Source organism: Choloepus didactylus, chromosome 19 (assembly GCF_015220235.1).
Source record: "Choloepus didactylus isolate mChoDid1 chromosome 19, mChoDid1.pri, whole genome shotgun sequence".
Taxonomy (NCBI): Eukaryota; Metazoa; Chordata; class Mammalia; order Pilosa; family Megalonychidae; genus Choloepus; species Choloepus didactylus.
In genome coordinates, this window is record NC_051325.1 from 51,002,363 (window position 1) to 51,022,560 (window position 20,198).

A 20,198-nucleotide genomic window follows, 5' to 3' on the forward strand; every position below is an offset into this window, starting at 1 on the left:
TCTTTGACTCTCCCTCCTGCCTTGTGGAAGAAATGTAGATGCTCTTGCTTAGTATGAGCAGAATGTTCAATTAGGATGAACTTAAATGTTTGGAAATGAACAGGGGTGTTGGTAGCAAGATGTGAGAATAACTAACAGCGCCAAATGGTGTGTGAATGAGGTGGAAAGGGGAAGCTCAGAGTCATATATGTCACCAGAAGGAAAGTTGGAGGTCAAAAGATGGAAATGTATAAAACTGAATCCTGTGGTGGGCAATGTCCATGATCAACTGTACAAATATTAGAAATCACTTCATGAACCAGAACAAATGTATGACAATACAATTAGAAGTTAATAATAGAGGGGCATATAGGGAAGAACTATATACCTATTACAAACTATATACTACAGTTAGTAGTATTTCAATATTTTTTCATAAACAGTAACAAACGTACTATATCAATACTAGGAGTCAACAATTGAGGGGGGCTGGTTAGGGATAGGGGAGGTTTAGAGTTTCCTTTTTTTCTTTTTTCATCTTTCACTTTATTTCTTGCCTGGAGTAATGAAAAGTTTCTAAAAATTGAACAAAAATTAAGTGTGATGGATGCACAGCTGTATGAGGGTACCCAGGGGCAAGTGATTGTACACTTTGGATCTTTGGATAATTGTATGGTATCTGAACAATCTCAATAAAAATGAAAAAAAAAATACCATTCAGAATAGTTATATATGATGCTTGTGTAGGATTTTATGCATGTAGAGCAGGAGAAGTATTGGAGAGTTTAAAAATCATTGAGAATGTTTTTATTATACTGTCTTTCCTATTAAAAACATTTTATCTCTTAAAAAAACAAACAACAACAACAAAAAAACAACAAAGAGACCATAAGAAGGGAGTAAGAAAAAGACAGCTAACCTAAGATAACTGCTTTACTTCCAACATGTTCCTACTTTACCCCAAGAAAGTTACCTAATATAGCAACATTTCTGTGAACTTGTTCCTACTATATCCATCAGAAATTAACAAACCATAGTCATTCCTGGGCATCCCCAGAACGTTAAATAGCTTATCTGTTCTTCTTGGATTATTGTTCCCCCTTCCTTAATTGCTCTCTATTGCTAGTTCCCCTACATTCTACATTATAAACCATTTGTTTTATATTTTTCAAAGTTCACATTAGTGGTAGCATAAAATATTTCTCTTTTTGTGCCTGGCTTATTTCGCTCAGCATTATGTCTTCAAGTTTCATCCATGTTGTCATATGTTTCACGAGATCGTTCCTTCTTACTGCCGCATAGTATTCCATCTTGTGTATATACCACATTTTATTTATCCACTCATCTGTTGAGGGACATTTGGGTTGTTTTCATCTCTTGGCAATTGTGAATAATGCTGCTTTGAACATTGGCCTGCAGATATCTGTTCGTGTCACTGCTTTCCGATCTTCCGGGTATATACCGAGAAGTGCAATCGCTGGATCGAATGGTAACTCTATATCTAGTTTTCTAAGGAACTGCCAGACTGACTTCCAGAGTGGCTGAACCATTATACAGACCCACCAACAATGAATAAGAGTTCCAATTTCTCCACATCCCCTCCAGCATTTGTAGTTTCCTGTTTGTTTAATGGCAGCCATTCTAATCGGTGTGAGATGGTATCTCATTGTGGTCTTAATTTGCATCTCTGTAATAGCTAGTGAAGCTGAACATTTTTTCATATGTTTCTTGGCCATTTGTATTTCCTCTTCAGAGAACTGTCCTTTCATATCTTTGGCCCGTTTTATAAAGACAGTTTTCTGAAAGGCTCAGAGCATTAAGATGCTTCTCTGTTACTTGGTCTCCTGACTGTATAGTAGTTCGAACTGTTAAAGCTTACTTGAATATGGTCTTGAAATGGATATGGGTCTCACTTGGGGTACATGAAAGTTTACCAATGGGTATATAAGAACAAATAGTTCATTAAAATAAAACCCTTTTCATTATGAAATTTCAAACATAAAAGTAATTTTTATGAAATCATGTCCTGTCTTAAATAATTATGAACTCATGATCAATCTTATTCTACTTATATTTCCTTTTTATTTATTATCTTGAAGCAAGTCCCAGATGACATACAGTTTTCAGTGAATATCTTTAAATGATAAGCACTATTGAAACCACACCCCCCACATATTAACACAAAATTCCCTAGCATCAAATATCTAGGCATTCAGTTTTTCAAGTGTTTTACAGTTTCTGTAAATCAGGGTGTGCACTTGGCAATTGAGTTTTATGTCTTTTAAATCTCACTTAACTTAGATTTTTTCCTGCCCTTTTTTCCCTTACAGTTTATTTGCTTGACAAAATGGGGTTATGTGTTGCAAAATTTTCTGTAGCCTGGATTTTTCATCTAAGTGGTATCACTTAAAACATTCTTCTGTTCTCTGAATTTTCTATAAATTGATGGTTGGAGATAGACGGTTGAACACATTTAAAGAGAATTAACTTCCAGATACTTAAACTTTTGTCTTAAATTGGTCCTCTTGAGAGAGCTTACTGAGTTTTATTCTCCAGATGTCTCCCTTCTTAACTGTTTTTCCGTGTGAAAAAAGAAAGGAATAACCCTCTTCTTGCTGTGGTGTGTTGCCACTGGATGTTGAAAAAAAAAACTGGGGTATGAAGCACAGGGATAATTAGAAATATTTGTATCAGTGTTTAAAAAGTGAATGACTCTAGTGACTGGATAACAGATAGTCTGTTGGTTATTTTCTGAGTCTGAGTTTTCATCAAATTGAGGTGAGACTTAATCACATTGCTCTCAGAGAGATTATGAAAAAATGGTTTCTGGTGTTAGTTCACTGAGGTTTTTGTCATGTAGCTAAGATTATGTTCAAAGTATTGTGACATTCCTTTCACTTAACTTTGTCCACTTATCCTCTTTGGTATGTCAACAAGTTTATAATTTTAAAAACAAAAAATTTATAAATTGGTTAACAATACTGTTACATTTTAGCTATAATATTTTACATGGGTAACAACAGATTTGGGGGTGGAAGAGGAGAAACCTCTGCCATTGTATCTTAACAGATTGACTTATGGCGAAAAATTTGTTTTTATTTTATCAAAATTTGTAACATACTTATTGGTTTACTTATTGTAACATACTTATTGGGGTGACAATGGGATTGGGAAAGCCATAAGGACCACACTCCCCTTTGTCTAATTTATGGATGAATGAGTAGAAAAATAGGGGAAGGAAACAGACAGACAGACAAAGGTACCCAGTGTTCTTTTTTTACTTTAATTGCTCTTTTTCATTTTAATTATTATTCTTGTTATTTTTGTGTGTGTGGTAATGAAGGTGTCAGGGATTGATTTAGGTGATGAATGTACAACTATGTAATGGTACTGTGAACAATCGAATGTACAATTTGTTTTGTATGACTGCGTGATATGTGAATATATCTCAATAAAATGAAGATTAAAAAAAAAGCAGTTACATCCTAATGATAGTAGTAAATGTCAGAATGTTTTTTTCAACACTTATAGCCTATGATCAGATGCAATTTATTATTTCAATTTATGTACTTTGTTTTGTTTTAGAGATGGAATGAACAGTAAAGTTCTTTCAGAAATATAATGACTTCCATTATGACGAAATTCTCCAGGGAAAGAGGAATGGAAATTTTTGTTCAAGGCGAAAGGAACAATGTAAAATTTCTAACGGTTAGTGAGGGATGATATAATGTAGGTTCCTTTGGATGTGTGAATGATGTAACAATTTGTTAGCATTTGTTAAAATGCAAACATTTATTAGAAATTAATAACTTTGTAACTAATTAAATGGATGAACACTTTGAATGTCAGCTTGCAAATGTTCTGGAGTACATAGCTTTTCAGGAATCTTTCGGTGGGTACAGGATGAAGAAACTTGGAAGTCCTTTGGATAACAAACATTTAAATGCTACTGTTCTGGCTGTGCTGGTGATAAAATGACTAAAGTGTCACTGTCCTGGCTTCCAAGGAGCAGATTTTAAGGGAAAAAAATATTACTCTATGTCTGAAGTAAAGACAAATGTCTATAAAAAAATGCTAAATGTAATTCCCCCCTCACATTCCTACCCCCATTCTTTAAAGACATCTGATTCTAATTCTTGGCAAAGAAACAACTGACTGTTTAGTGTGTATAAGCAGAAAAGCCGAATTACAAATGCATATTTTATATTTGTAATTTTAAGGCAACCCTCTTGTCCTCATGTTTTCTTTATCAATGTACAGGGTGGAAGATAGATGTTCCTTTCAGAAAATAAGTGACAAAAGAAAGGACCATGTTTAAAAGAAGATTAGAATAATGGTGATTCTGTTGGAAAAATTAAAACATATTTTTTAAAAATTAAAAATCACTGTTTGTTCACATCTTAGTGATTAATTTTGTCCACATAAGAGACAGAAGAAAAAAAAAGGAAAGAAAGGATTTTTCCATGACTCAGTAGTTCACTGTTCTTTCACCTTTAAGATAACTTAATGTATGTGTTCCCCTTCAGGAAGAATAAATAGGAAGACACAAACGGAGAGGTTCTGTAAACGTTTTTAAAAACTAATTTAAATTTAATTAAAACATTTTTTATTTGCCTGAAGGAAGCTCTGTTTCCCTATGTTTTTAAATCCTGATGTACCAGGTTGGTCCCTTTGCTGAGGATGAGGCACTTTTGTGGTAGTGTTGCCATGGTGACTGCCTTCCAAGTGCTGCCTCAAGGTCACTCATCACTCATAGCCCTGAATACTTGGGTTTTGTTAAAGAAAAATATCAACACTTAGTGGATACAATGAATCTAATCACATTGCATTACTCAGTCAAATCTAGCAAAATTATACTTATAAACAGTGTTTTGTGTTAACAGTACTGATAAACTACATTTTCTTTGATTATTGAATTTTAATCTGCCTGTATAGAAGGCTAATGGTTAATCAATAAATTAACGATAGCTATGTATCTCAGTACTTTGGTTTTATTCCATTTGTGACTTTTTCAATTCAGCAATTTTATTTCATTTATGTTTGAGGTTGTTTAACCATGTCTACCTCAATATTCGTTTTTTTGGTAATCAGACAGTGCAAAGATTCCCTAAAAGAATTAGGGAAATACTTTTCTAAAAATATTTATTTTCTTTTTTTGTAAACTTAGTTTGCAATTGCCAGTTGGTTCAGTCTATTTTGTATTAGAAAGAAGAGATCGTTTTCTTTCCTCCAAACTTGTTCTCATAGATCTATTGTCTACCTGGCTTCTATTTTATGTACTCTCATACTGCTATTATTTTTCTTTGTCCTTTAGTTAAATGTAGCTATTAGACCAGAAAAGGTGTTCATCAAAGATTTTCATATGTTTTTCTCAAACCAGTTTTTAGTTAAAGAAATGATGAAAAGAAATACCTCCTTGCATTAGTCTTTATTTTCTTATGGGTTTTGTTCTAGGCAGAGAAGTGTCAGAGCTATGTGCCTCCTTTAGGCTGTAAGGTGTCTTTGAAATAAAAAATGAGAAGCATTATTGTGAAAAAGGAAGTGCCACCAAAACAAAACAAATTGCTTATCAAACATATGTGGTAGAAAATTTGGTCTTTCGGGTAATGAGAATCTAACTAGTTGCTCTGTCTCCAGGGCAGTTGAACAGATTGTTTCTCAAACCATTTTCATCCCTGCTTTTGAAGGGCAGACACCTTTTCAGTGTCTGATCAAGATATTTTGCATGCTTGAAATTTCAGTGAATACAGGGCTCTATAGATAATATTGTAGATATGCCAGTTAGTATATACCAGCTAATGTTTGTTTCATTTATGTGTATTTATGAAGCTAAATTTATCTGATGCTATTTTTGCTAATTTGTTTGGATAAAGGTATTGTTTTAAAGCTGTGTAAGTTATGATGTGAGGTAGCAAGATCTAGAAAAAAGTATATTAGTTTGGGAGTCTCAGGACCCTGAACTGATCTTCCTTTTTTCTCATCCTGTGTGAACTTTCAAGTCACTTGCTATACTTCATGTTCCAGTTTGCTAATACTGCCTTTTTACAAAACACCAGAAATGGATTGGCTTTCATAAAAAGGGGTTTATTTGGTTAAACAGATACAGTCTTAAGGCCATAAAGTGTCCAAGGTAACACATCAGCAATCGGGTACCTTCACTGGAGGATGGCCATTGGCGTCCAGAAAACCTGTTAGCTGGGAAGGCACATGGCTGGTGTCTGCTTGCTCCCAGGTTGTGTTTCAAAATGGCGTTCTCCAGAAAGTCTCTGTGTCAGCTTCTGAGGGCAAACTCTGGGGTAGTACCTCCAAAACATCAGCAAAACCCTGCTTTCAACAGCTGTCTTCAGAATGTCTCTGTAAGTTGCAGCTCCTCTCACAGCTCCTGTGTGTTCTTGAAAGTGTCCCTCTTGGCTGTAGCAAGCGACTGGGCCTGTGTGGCTCTTTTTTTTTTTTTTCTTCTTAAATTATAGCCAACATTTGTTCAGCACTGTGTACCTAGTTCCATGCTAAGTCCTCTACATGAGCTGTCTCATTTGATCACATAAATATTACCTCCTTTTTTTTTAAAAATTCGGTTTTATTGAGAAATAGTCACATACCATACAGTCATCCTTGGTGTACAATCAGCTGTTCACAGTGTCATCTTAACGGTTGTGCATTTATCACCCCAATCTATTTCTGAACATTTTCCTTACACCAGAAAGAATCAGAATCAGAAGAAAAAATAAAAATAAAAAAAGAACACCCAGTTCACCCCCCTGCCATCCCACCCTAGTTTTCATTTAGGTTTTATCCCCATTTTTCTACTTATCCATCCATACACTGGATAAAGGGAGTGCGATCCACAAGGTTTTCATAATCACACTGTCACCCCTTCTAAGCTAGATTGTTATACAATTGTCTTCAAGAGTCAAGGCTACTAGGTTGGAGTTTGGTAGTTTCAGGTATTTACTTCTAGCTATTCCAATACATTAAATCCTAAAAAGTGTTATCTATATAGTGCTTAAGAATGTCCACCAGAGTGACCTCTCGACTCTATTTGAAATCTCTCAGCCACTGAAGCTTTATTTTGTTTCATTTTGTATCCCCCTTTTGGTCAAGATGTTCTCAATCCCACGATGCTGGGTCCAGATTCATCCCCGGGAATCATATCCTGTGTTGCCAGGAAAATTTACACCCCTGTGAGTCAGGTCCCACCTAGAGGGGAGGGCAGCGAGATCACTTGCGAATGTGGCTTAGTTAGAAAGAGAGGGCCACATCTGAGCAACAAAGAGGCACTCAGGGGGAGACTCTTAGGCAGAATTATAAGCAGGGTTAGCCTCTCCTTGCAGCAACAAGCTTCACAGGGGCCAGCCCCAAGATAAAGGGCTCAGCACATCAAGCTATCAGTCCCCAATGTTTGTGAGAACATCAGCAACAATCCAGGTGAGGAAGTCCAATACCTCTGCATTCTCCCCCAGCTATTCAGGGGGACCCCTAATATATATTTTTATTCTCCACCCAAATTACTTTAGGATGTGTTGCTATTTCATTCTAATCTATACAGACCTACCATAGCTCACTTCCTATTTAAAGTTCTGTGTAATTTTAGTGTTTGAACAAACTGACTGTAGAATTTATATTGTTTAGAAAATATAGATCCTACACCAAATAAACATATTTTCCCTTGGTCTCACATGGAAGTTGAAGTTTGAACACAGTCAATTTCAACCTTTACCCTTTGGTGTGGCTCTTTTTAAAGTACTCCAGTGATCCAATTAACACCCACACTGAATGGGCGGGGTAAGACCTCCATGGAAATTATCCAGAAGTTTCACTCACAGTTGATTGAGTCACATCTCCATGGAAACACTCAAAGGATTCCAATCTAATCAACACTAAATACATCTGCCCCCACAAGATTGCATCGAAAGAACATGGCATTTTGGGGGACATAATACATTCAAACTGGCACACTTTGTTTTCCTCATCTGTGAAACAAGATGATCAGCTTTCATTGTGACCTTCTATGATTCTGAGGTCAAGATTGTTCTCTGTAGTAAAGTTTGGATTATCTTTGGGAATGGAGGGGAATTGCGGTTCATAATAATCTAAAAGTTTGAAACTTTCAAATTAATTTGTCTGATTTTGGTTGCAGATTTATTTTATGTTTCCTTAGGTAGTATTAAAGTGATTTTGTGTTCCGTGCTGTTTTGGGTGATAAAAGGACTAGAGGAGGAAGAGTTTAAATTATTAGCAGTTTTTAAAATGTCCATATAAAGTTAGAATTGAAGGTAGAAATAGAAACAGAGAATATTGAATAGAAATTGATTTGGAATATCTTGAACATGGAATTAATGTAGATTCTAGACTTTTTTCAATGAGGGAGGGTTAAAATGCGATATTTTATTTTTCTTTGAAGTTTTCTTTAACATGTTCCATTCCATAGCACAGGGAAACATTAGTTTCTGTAGATCACATCTGTGTTCTTTATTTTTTTATTAGAACATAATTAATATTATGTTCTTTAAAAAGTTTACAATAAAGAATATGTGAGTGAAAAGTGAAATATTTTTATAGTTTGGTATTAAAACCAGTTGCAGGCATGTATTGACACACAGGGTTTTTATTTTTTTTTTTTCTGATCAGATTTTCTTTATTCTGCCATTGCTATCTTTTTTTTTTTTAATCTTCATTTTATTGAGATATATTCACATACCATGCAGTCATACAAAACAAATCGTACTTTCGATTGTTCACAGTACCATTACATAGTTGTACATTCATCACCTAAATCAATCCCTGACACCTTCATTAGCACACACACAAAAATAACAAGAATAATAATTAGAGTGAAAAAGAGCAATTGAAGTAAAAAAGAACACGGGGTACCTTTGTCTGTTTGTTTCCTTCCCCTATTTTTCTACTCATCCATCCATAAACTAGACAAAGTGGAGTGTGGTCCTTATGGCTTTCCCAATCCCATTGTCACCCCTCATAAGCTACATTTTTATACAACTATCTTTGAGATTCATGGGTTCTGGGTTGTAGTTTGATAGTTTCAGGTATCCACCACCAGCTACCCCAATTCTTTAGAACCTAAAAAGGGTTGTCTAAAGTGTGCGTAAGAGTGCCCACCAGAGTGACCTCTCGGCTCCTTTTGGAATCTCTCTGCTACTGAAGCTTATTTCATTTCCTTTCACATACCCCTTTTGGTCAAGAAGATGTTCTCCGTCCCACGATGCCAGGTCTACATTCCTCCCCGGGAGTCATATTCCACGTTTCCAGGGAGATTCACTCCCCTGGGTGTCTGATCCCACGTAGGGGGGAGGGCAGTGATTTCACATTTCAAGTTGGCTTAGCCAGAGAGAGAGGGCCACATCTGAGCAACAAAGAGGCATTCGGGAGGAGGCTCTTAGGCACAATTATAGGGAGGCCTAACCTCTCCTTTGCAGCAACCGTCTTCCCAAGGGTAAATCCTGTGGTAGAGGGCTCAACCCATCAAACCACCAGTCCCCTATGTCTGTGGTCATGTTAGCAACCATCGAGGTGGGATAGGCGAATACCTCTGCATTCTCCACAGGCTCCTCAAGGGGGCACTACATCTTTTTTTCCTTGTTTTTCTTTTTTTTTTTTTTTAACTTTCCCTTCTTTTTTAAATCAACTGTATGAAAAAAAAGTTAAAAAGAAAACAAACATACAATAAAAGAACATTTCAAAGAGACCATAAGAAGGGAGTAAGAAAAAGACAACTAACCTAAGATAACTGCTTAACTTCCAACATGTTCCTGCTTTACACCAAGAAAGTTACCTAATATAGCAACATTTCTGTGAACTTGCTCCTACTATATCCATCAGAAATTAACAGACCATAGTCATTCCTGGGCATCCCCAGAACGTTAAATAGCTTATCTGTTCTTCTTGGATTATTGTTCCCCCTTCCTTAATTGCTCTCTATTGCTAGTTCCCCTACATTCTACATTATAAACCATTTGTTTTACATTTTTCAAAGTTCACATTAGTGGTAGCATATAATATTTCTCTTTTTGTGCCTGGCTTATTTCGCTCAGCATTATGTCTTCAAGGTTCATCCATGTTGTCATATGTTTCACGAGATCGTTCCTTCTTACTGCCGCGTAGTATTCCATCGTGTGTTTATACCACATTTTATTTATTCACTCATCTGTTGAGGGACATTTGGGTTGTTTCCATCTCTTGGCAATTGTGAATAATGCTGCTATGAACATTGGCGTGCAGATATCTGTTCGTGTCACTGCTTTCCGAACTTCCAGGTATATACCGAGAGTGCAATCGCTGGATTGAATGGTAACTTTGTATCTAGTTTTCTAAGGAACTGCCAGACTGACTTCCAGAGTGGCTGAACCATTATACAGTCCCACCAACAATGGATAAGAGTTCCAATTTCTCCACATCCCCTCCAGCATTTGTAGTTTCCTGTTTGTTTAATGGCAGCCATTCTAATCGGTGTGAGATGGTATCTCATTGTGGTCTTAATTTGCATCTCTCTAATAGCTAGTGAAGCTGAACATTTTTTCATGTGTTTCTTGGCCATTTGTATTTCCTCTTCAGAGAACTGTCTTTTCATATCTTTTGCCCATTTTATAATTGGGCTGTCTGTACTATTGTCATTGAGTTGTAGGATTTCTTTATATATGCAAGATATCAGTCTTTTGTCAGATACATGGTTTCCAAAAATTTTTTCCCATTGAGTTGGCTGCCTCTTTACCTTTTTGAGAAATTCCTTTGAGGTGCAGAAACTTCTAAGCTTGAGGAGTTCCCATTTATCTATTTTCTCTTTTGTTGCTTGTGCTTTGGGTGTAAAGTCTAGGAAGTGGCCGCCTAATACAAGGTCTTGAAGATGTTTTCCTACATTATCTTCTAGGAGTTTTATGGTACTTTCTTTTATATTGAGATCTTTGGTCCATTTTGAGTTAATTTTTGTGTAGGGGGTGAGGTAGGGGTCCTCTTTCATTCTTTTGGATATGGATATCCAACTCTCCCAGCCCCATTTGTTGAAAAGACCGTTATGACTCAGTTCAGTGACTTTGGGGACCTTATCAAAGATCAGTCGGCCGTAGATCTGAGGGTCTATCTCCGAATTCTCAGTTCGATTCCATTGATATGTATGTCTATCTTTGTGCCAGTACCATGCTGTTTTGGCAACTGTGGCTTTATAATAAGCTTCAAAGTCAGGGAGTGTAAGTCCTCCCACTTCGTTTTTCTTTTTTAGGGTGTCTTTAGCAATTCAAGGCATCTTCCCTTTCCAAATAAATTTGATAACTAGCTTTTCCAAGTCTGCAAAGTAGGTTGTTGGAATTTTGATTGGGATTGCATTGAATCTGTAGATGAGTTTGGGTAGAATTGACATCTTAATGACATTTAGCCTTCCTATCCATGAACATGGAATATTTTTCCATCTTTTAAGGTCCCCTTCTATTTCTTTTAATAGAGGTATGTAGTTTTCTTTGTATAGGTCTTTTACATCTTTGGTTAAGTTGATTCCTAGGTACTTGATTTTTTTAGTTGCTATTGAAAATGGTATCTTTTACTTGAGTGTCTCTTCAGTTTGTTCCTTTCTAGCATATAGAAACATTACTGACTTATGTGCATTAATCTTGTATCCCGCTACTTTGCTAAATTTGTTTATTAGCTCTAGTAGCTGTATCGTCGATTTCTCAGGGTTTTCCAGATATAAGATCATATCATCTGCAAACAATGACAGTTTTACTTCTTCTTTTCCAATTCGGATGCTTTTTATTTCTTTGTCTTGCCGGATTGCCCTGGCTAGCACTTCCAGCACAATGTTGAATAACAGTGGTGACAGCAGGCATCTTTGTCTTGTTCCTTATCTTAGAGGGAAGGCTTTCAGTCTCTCACCATTGAGTACTATGCTGGCTGTGGGTTTTTCATATATGCTCTTTATCATGTTGAGGAAGTTTCCTTCAATTCCTACCTTTTGAAGTGTTTTTATCAAAAAGGGATGTTGGATTTTGTCAAATGCTTATTCAACATCTATTCAGATGATCAATTGATTTTTCCCTTTTGACTTGTGAATATGTTGTAATACATTGATTGATTTTCTTACGTTGAACCATCCTTGCATGCCTGGAATGAACCCCAGTTGGTCATGGTGTATGATTTTTTTAATGTGTCTTTGGATTCGATTTGCAAGTATTTTGTTGAGGATTTTTGCATCTATATTCATTAGGGAGATTGGCCGGTAGTTTTCCTTTTTTGTAACATCTTTGCCTGGTTTTGGTATTAGATTGATGTTAGCTTCATAAAATGAGTTAGGTAGTGTTCCATTTTCTTCAAAGTTTTGAAAGAGTTTGAGTAAGATTGGTGTCAGTTCTTTCTGGAAAGTTTGGTAGAATTCCCCTGTGAAGCCATCTGGCCCTGGGCATTTATTTGTGGGAAGATTTTTGATGACTGATTGGATCTCTTTGCTTGTGATTGGTTGGTTGAGGTCTTCTATTTCTTCTCTGGTCAGTCTGGGTTGTTCATATGTTTCCAGGAAATTGTCCATTTCTTCTACATTATCCAGTTTGTTGCCATACAGTTGTTCATAATATCCTCTTATAATTTTTTAAATTTCTTCAGGATCTGCAGTTATGTCACCTTTTTCATTCATTATTTTGTTTATATGGGTCTTCTCTCTTTTTGATTTTGTCAGTCTAGCTAGGGGCTTGTCAATCTTGTTGATCTTCTCAAAGAACCAACTTTGGGTGATATTTATCCTATTGTTTTTTTGTTCTCTATGTCATTTTTTTCTGCTGTAATCCTTGTTATTTCTTTTCTTCTACTTGGTTTAGGATTGGTTTGCTGTTCATTTTCTAGCTTCTTCAGTTGATCCATTATTTCTTTGATTTTGGCTCTTTCTTCCTTTTTAATATATGCGTTTAGTGCTATAAATTTCCGCCTTCAGTACTGCTTTTGCTGCATCCCATAGGTTTTGGTATGTTGTGTTCTCATTTTCATTTGTCTCTATATATTTAGCAATTTCTCTTGCTATTTCTTTGTTAACCCACTGATTGTTTAGGAGTGTGTTGTTTAACCTCCAGATATTTGTGAATTTTCTAAGTCTCTGATGGTTATTGACTTCTAATTGTATTCCATTGTGGTCAGAGAATGTGCTTTGAATAATTTCAATCTTTTTAAATTTATTGAGGCTTGTTTTATGTCCCAGCATATGATCTGTTCTGGAGAAAGTTCCATGAGCACTAGAAAAGTATGTGTATCCTGGTGATTTGGGATGTAATGTCCTGTAGATGTCTGTTAAATCTAATTCATTTATCAGATTGTTTAGGTTTTCAATTTCCTTATTGGTCTTCTGTCTGGTTGATCTATCTATAGGAGAGAGTGATGTGTTGAAGTCTCCCACAATTATTGTGGAAACATCAATTGCTTCCTTTAGTTTTGCCAGTGTTTCTCTCATGTATTTTGTGGCACCTTGATTGGGTGCATAGACATTTACGATTGTTATTTCTTCTTGTTGAATTGCCCCTTTTTTAGTATGTAGTGGCCTTCTTTGTCTCTCAAAACATCCCTGCATTTGAAGTCTATTTTATCTGAGATTAATATTGCTACACCTGCTTTCTTTTGGCTGTAGCTTGCATGAAATATTTTTTTCCATCCTTTCACTTTCAGTTTCTTTGTGTCCCTGTGTCTAAGATGAGTCTCTTGTATGCAACATATTGATGGTTCATTTTTTTTGATCCATTCTGCGAATCTATATCTTTTAATTGGGGAGTTTAATCCATTTACATTCAACGTTATAACCGTGAAGGCATTTCTTGAATCAGCCATCTTATCCTTTGGTTTATGTTTGTCATATTTTTCCCCTCTCTCTATTAATATCCTTTATTGTACCCATACCAAATCTCTTTAGTACTGAACCTTTCTCCAAGTCTCTCTGTCCTGTCTTTGTTTCTCTGTCTGTAGGGCTCCTTTAGTATCTCCAGTAGGGCAGGTCTCTTGTTAGCAAATTCTCTCAGCATTTGTTTGTCTGTGAAAAATTTAAGCTCTCCCTCAAATTTGAAGGAGAGCTTTGCTGGATAAAGTATTCTTGGCTGGAAATTTTTCTCACTCAGAATGTTAAATATGTCGTGGCACTGCTTTCTCACCTCCATGGTGGCTGCTGAGTAGTCACTACTTAGTCTTATGCTGTTTCCTTTGTATGTGGCGAATTGCTTTTCTCTTCCTGCTTTCAGAACTTGCTCCTTCTCTTCCGTGTTTGACAGTGTGATCAGAATATGTCTCGGAGTGGGTTTATTTGGATTTATTCTATTTGGAGTTCGCTGAGCATTTATGATTTGTGTATTTGTGTTGTTCAGAAGATTTGGGAAGTTTTCCCCAACAATTTCTTTGAATACTCTTCCTAGACCTTTACCCTTTTCTTCCCCTTCTGGAACACCAATGAGTCTTATATTCGGACGTTTCATATTATCTATCATATCCCTGAGGTCCATTTCGATTTTTTCAATTTTTTTCCCCATTCTTTCTTTTATGCTTTCATTTTCCATTCTGTCATCTTCCAGGTCACTGATTCGTTGTTCAGCTTCCTCTAGTCTTGTACTATGAGTGTCCAGAATCTTTTTAATTTGGTCAACAGTTTCTTTAATTTCCATAAGATCATCCATTTTTTTATTTAATCTTGCAATGTCTTCTTTATGCTCTTCTAGGGTCTTCTTGATTTCCTTCATATCCCGTACTATGTTCTCATTGTTCATCTTTAGTTCTTTGAGTAGCTGCTCTAGGTGCTGTGTCTCTTCTGATCTTTTGATTTGGGTGCTTTGGCTTGGGTTATCCATATCGTCTGTTTTTTTCATATGCTTTATAATTTTCTGTTGTTTTTGGCCCCTTGGCATTTGCTGAACTTGATAGGGTTCTTTTAGGATTTGTAGACCAATTGAAGTCCTTATCTCTAATTTATCAGATCTACAGCTTCGTGGAGTCCACTTTCTCTAACTAACCAGCAGGTGGCGTCCACGAGCCACCTGTTCTCCACAAGCCAGTTCTCCACTGCTTAGCCTGTTTGGTGAGTGGGGGAGTGAGTCTTGTGGGGTCCAATTGGTGTACCAAGCTTGCGTGTGTAGTTGGTGTTGCCTGCCCTGTATATGGGGCGTGTTTCTGGACAGTCACGGAGAGGGGGTGTGGCTCTAACAATCAAATCTCCCTGGTGATCCTAGAGTTTTAAAGCTGCTGCAATAGTCTAATCCTTCAGTTTAGTCCTGCCACAGTTTGTCTCTGCTACTGACCCACAAGTCCTTGGTATTGGCGTATGGCTCCTGAGACTTGCAAGTGGGCCCCTCTTCCAGGCTGTGCACCCCGGGTCCTCTGTTGAGGGATGACTGTGCTATGTCACAGGTGAGTGCAGTCCCCCCAGGGCAGTTCTGGGCTGCTGGGCTGTGTAGGGAGGCTCCCAGTCTGCTGCAATGATGGCTGAATGGGGCTTTGTTAATTCACACTGCTCCACCTTCCCAACTCTGGGACAATCAGCTGAGATTGCAGGGAAGGCTAATGTCCACGCCCAGTTTTGTGGTGTGTGCCTGTTATTTGAAGCACTTCCGTCACACTGGGTTGTCTGGGGCAGCTCTGGGCTACGGGGCTGGCAATGGGCAGGAGTGTTTCCTGTCCACCAGGATGATGGCTGTGAGCGGACACCCCCCTTTTCTTGGGAAGTTGTGGTGTTTAGTGAATTTTCTCAGCCACTGGATTATTGCCTTTTGTCTCAGAGCTCTCTTAGTTCTGCTGTTGTCTTGTCCTGCCCAAATTGCAAGTCTTTGAAGCTTTCTGTATTGGGCTTCTTAGAGTAATTGTTTTAGAAAAAGAAAAAAGGATTGAAAAAAAAGGGCCCTCCTCAGAGATCTAATGGGTTATTGAAATGCTAAGAGACAAAGCAATTAGGGCCATTAAGGAAAGGTCCACAGGGCAGAGAGATCAGCTTTTCTTCGGGATTTGCATATGAGCCTCAGGGCCTGAGCTCTGCCCTTCCCCTTTCTATGTTCACCAGAACTCCAAAAATCCTCTGCTTTTATTTTGGAGTTTTTCGTGTTGTTTTTTTCTATGCCTGTCTCCTCTCTGCTGGGCTGGCTGCTCTCAGATTCTCTGGTGTCTGGTCTCAGTCTATCTACGGTTGAAGTTTGGATCAGTAGAATGAGTTTCCAATAAGGGCTGCCACTGCAGTTCTCCCTTCTCCTTCCCGGAGCTGACAGCCCCTCCTCCCACGGGACTGAGCCTGGCAGGTAGGGATGCGCGTCCCCTGGCCACAAAAACTTACAGATTTCGCTGATCGCAGCAGTTCCACGTTTTCATGAGTGTTGTATGAAGTATGCCCAAAGTCACATTGCTCTGTGGTGTCCAGTCAACGCAGTCCCTGGCTTTCTGCCTACTTTCCTGGAGGAGTAACTAAAATATATAGCTCACCAGTCCGCCATCTTGCCCCGCCTCCTCCATTGCTATCTTTTTGTCAGTACATAGGGATCTACTTCATTTTTAAAGTGATAGCCAGTATGGATCTTCTATAGTAGAATAATAAATCAGCCCTCTATTGATTAGATGTTAAAACATTGCTTCAAAGCACATACTTTTTCTTCCATCTTTCACCTACTTGTGCAAATATTTCTGTAGGACTCATTCTTCGAAGTTTAATTTCTGTATCAGAGGGATATCCTTCATGTTTTGATAGATATTTCAAAATTCCCTTGTAGAAAAGGTTTAATACCTTGCAATTAGCAATGACAGCTACTACTTTTATGTATTTTCTTTAGCTAATGATCTTATCATAACTACCATTTTTTGGGTGCCCACTTGTGTCAGGAGTTATGCCAGTTACTTAATTGCTCTCTCTAATCCAGATAATCCTGTAAAATATTTTCATCCCGATTTACAGTTGAGCGATTTGATGGTCAGAGAAGTGAAATAACATGCTTAAGGCCACATAATTCATAAGTGTAGTTTTGGAGTTTAAACCCCTATGTCTGATTCCAAAGTCTGTGTTCTTTCTAACCAAAAAACAGTGTCTCTAGTATTGCTCATGTTGAGAGGACCATGTTTTAGTAAGTGCACATAAAAATGCAGAATATGCATATTTCCCTTTAAAATAATTGATAGTCACATAATATACAAAAATGTTAGGTAGCCCAAATAGTAAAAATAATGTAGTTTATTCAAAAAGGTATATGAGATATATAATTCCCATTCTGTATTTAGCTGTTTGATTTTTGGACTTTCGAAATGTGTAATTCCGAGTGGGTGTTGAGGTTTAGCTTGAGGAACAAATACACTGCAATTCTATAAGCCCAATCTCATTTTAGGAAGAGTAGTTATATTGTATTTGTGTGTATATATATATATAGTTTATATTTGTATATATTCAAAAAAGTTTATAATAGTTTGTCTTCCTTATATTAGGGACTTTGGATGCCTTATGTTTATGATGTTTCAGTATAGGATTTTAAGTGCCCTTTATACTGAAATGACATAGATTTAACATTATTTAAATATTTACTACTTGTTTTAACAGATTATTTGCTCTACTAATTATAAACATACAATTTATTTAACCAGTAATTACAGTAACTAATATTTGTAATAAAATAGTTGTGTGTTTTGTGTGTGTGTGTGTGTGTATATATATGTATTTATTATTATTTTTTTTCAAGTGGTGGTGGGTGTCCAGTTAACTGTTGTCAGAAAAGAAGCTAAGGGAGAAATAGTTGGTGGTGGAAAATACTTCAACACAGAATGAAACTTTTGCTACTTGGATCTTTGCTTTCTGAGATTCTTCTATCATAAAGCAATAATATAAATATTTAGCATCTATTGAACACATAAATAATATAGAAATTTGTGATTTATTGAACAATTATTGCATGTACTAGGATCTGAGAAGTTTAGGTGCTTTATGTAAATACTCTCATATAATCCTCACAATAACCCCAGAAGTTCTTTCTTATGTCCATTTTAGGATGAGGCCTTCAAATAGACTAATCTATATCAAAAATTTTTAATCTTGATTATACTGCCTTCTCATTTTTTACTTTAAATTTGTCATTTTATGTCATTTAAGGACAGATTTTTCTACCATACCGTATTTGCCCTTTCTGGGCAGGCTAGTTTATTCATATACTGGAAAAGATGGAAGAGTCAGAGGTTTTGGGATGTGTCACTATTTCACATTAACCTATGCAAACTACCAGGTCTTACTTTCTATTAAAAGTTCTATGTAATTATGGTGTTTGAATGAACTGTGTGAGTTAAACTGTTTAGGAAATATAGATCTTGCACCAACTAAACGTCTCTTCCCTTGGTCTCACATAGAATTTGGAGTTTTAAAACATAGTCCTTATTGTCTTTTACCCTTTGGCCCAGTTTGCCCTAGTTCTGACCACATCTGTTTCATTCATATCTCTAGTTGAAGTCTAGATTCTTTTTCCATTCATATCTGCTGAGTTCTAGCTCTGAGTTTCAGGTGTCACACAGATACCTAAAGTTCCAGAGATCGATCAGGTTATACACAAAGGGAGCAGCGTCTCGGAATCTGGAGATAGCCATTACAATTCAGGAATAGATGTGACTGCTGTAAGAGCTTACAACCTAGGGACAATTACAATAAGTGTTCCCCTGGTAAGCTGTGCTCTAAGGTTCAATTCTGAGTTTACACATTGTAGTTAGTCCATATTGGTGAGGCATTATAGTGTTTGCCTTTGTTTCTGGCATAGTTCACTCAAAATACTGTCTACAGGTTCCAGTCACCTCGTTGCCTATCTCGCAGCTTCACTCCTCGCGGTAGCTCAATATTTGTTTGGCATCTTTTAACTATATTTTAACCTCTTGAGTCCAAGAGATTTATACCAGAACCACTAAATATTTGATGCCTAAATTATTCTTGTTTTTCTGTAGTGTTTTACTTTCTTTTCCTTTGTACTTGAATTAGAAAGATAATCTCATGTCCAGTAAACTGTTTTCTTCAGAGAGCTTCTCAGATACATGTGAAATTATATGTAAAACCTTTTTGTATATTAAGGATCCTTCAGATTTTTTTAAAATATGAAATTCCTCAAGAATTTGCATGTCATCCTTGTGCAGGATCCATGCTAATCTTTCTCTGTATTGTTCCAGTTTTAGTATATGTGCTGCTGAAGTGAGCACAGCAGCCAGATGTTTTTGACCTTGTATGTTGAATGATTCTCTCCTCCAAGATCTCCGGGCATCTTGTACATACTCACCTGTAAATATCTTTTCCCCCTCATTTAATCATCAAAACTTTGTATGCCTACTATGTGTCAGACAGTGTGGCTACAACATTGCCAGAGACTCAGACTGCCTTTAAGTGGGAAAAGAACAAGAAGGCAGTTGCCAGGTGGTAGGTACAGTGCAGATGTACAAAGATATTATAAAACACATAGGATTGGGAGACTGGAGGTTGAAAAAATAAACTGAAGCATCTGGGTAAACTTTTGGAAGGAGTTGTATTATAAAGGTATAAGTTGGAGGTGGGGGTTAGTCAATAGAATAGCATTCCAGCAGAGAGAGCAGTTTGTGCAGAAAGGCTTGGAAAAGTTACGTTTTTCTCTGGGAAACGGTAAGTTCCAGTGTGGCTGGACCATGAGATACAAGAAGAGGTCCTTATAAATGAAGCCTAGAAAGGTATTTGGACTTTATGGCCGTGGAAGGGAATGAGTAAGGGCGCAGAAAGATTGCCCTGATTCAGCTGCACACTAACTGGAGAATAAAGGACGACTTTGGAAGAAGGTACTACCTTCTCACTACTCACTCACTACTCGCTCACTACTAAGTAGTGATAATGAAGATAGAAAGAAATGGATAGATTTGAGAAATATTAAAAACTAAATGATACTAACCTTGGAATGATGATAGTGTAAATATATGAATTCTTAAGAGCATCTTTGTGTATCCTGTTTCCTGGTTTGCTTATTATATAGATTTAGTAAACATTTGAATGGATAAATGAATAAAATAGATAATTTTGGTGATGATCAGAGCTTATAAGTTTAAAATACTTCTTTCCAGGTTGGGATATGTAAGGTTTCCAAGAGAATTTGCTTTAACCCATTGTTCAAAAGTGTGGTCTGCTTTCCTGCAGCATCCCCGTCATCTGTGAGATGTAAGAAGTACAAATTTGTGGGTTCCACCCCAGACCTACTGAGTGGCAATCTGGGGGCAGGGGAGGTGAGGCCCAGGAATTTGTTTAATTA

General features: G+C 36.9%; 1 protein-coding gene, 1 non-coding gene and 1 pseudogene across 3 annotated transcripts in view; 1 reads left to right on the top strand and 2 right to left on the bottom strand.

The window, feature by feature from the left end:
- The window catches only part of NCOA3 (nuclear receptor coactivator 3), a 166,669-nt gene that overhangs the window by 53,030 nt on the left and 93,441 nt on the right, over positions 1-20,198 (top strand). The gene's annotated exons all lie outside the window — the stretch shown is intronic.
- The window catches only part of LOC119515308, a 97,807-nt pseudogene that overhangs the window by 52,867 nt on the left and 24,742 nt on the right, over positions 1-20,198 (bottom strand).
- LOC119516218 lies at positions 19,024-19,131 on the bottom strand. Its single transcript, XR_005213231.1, has one exon. It is a non-coding gene; the product is annotated as a U6 spliceosomal RNA (small nuclear RNA).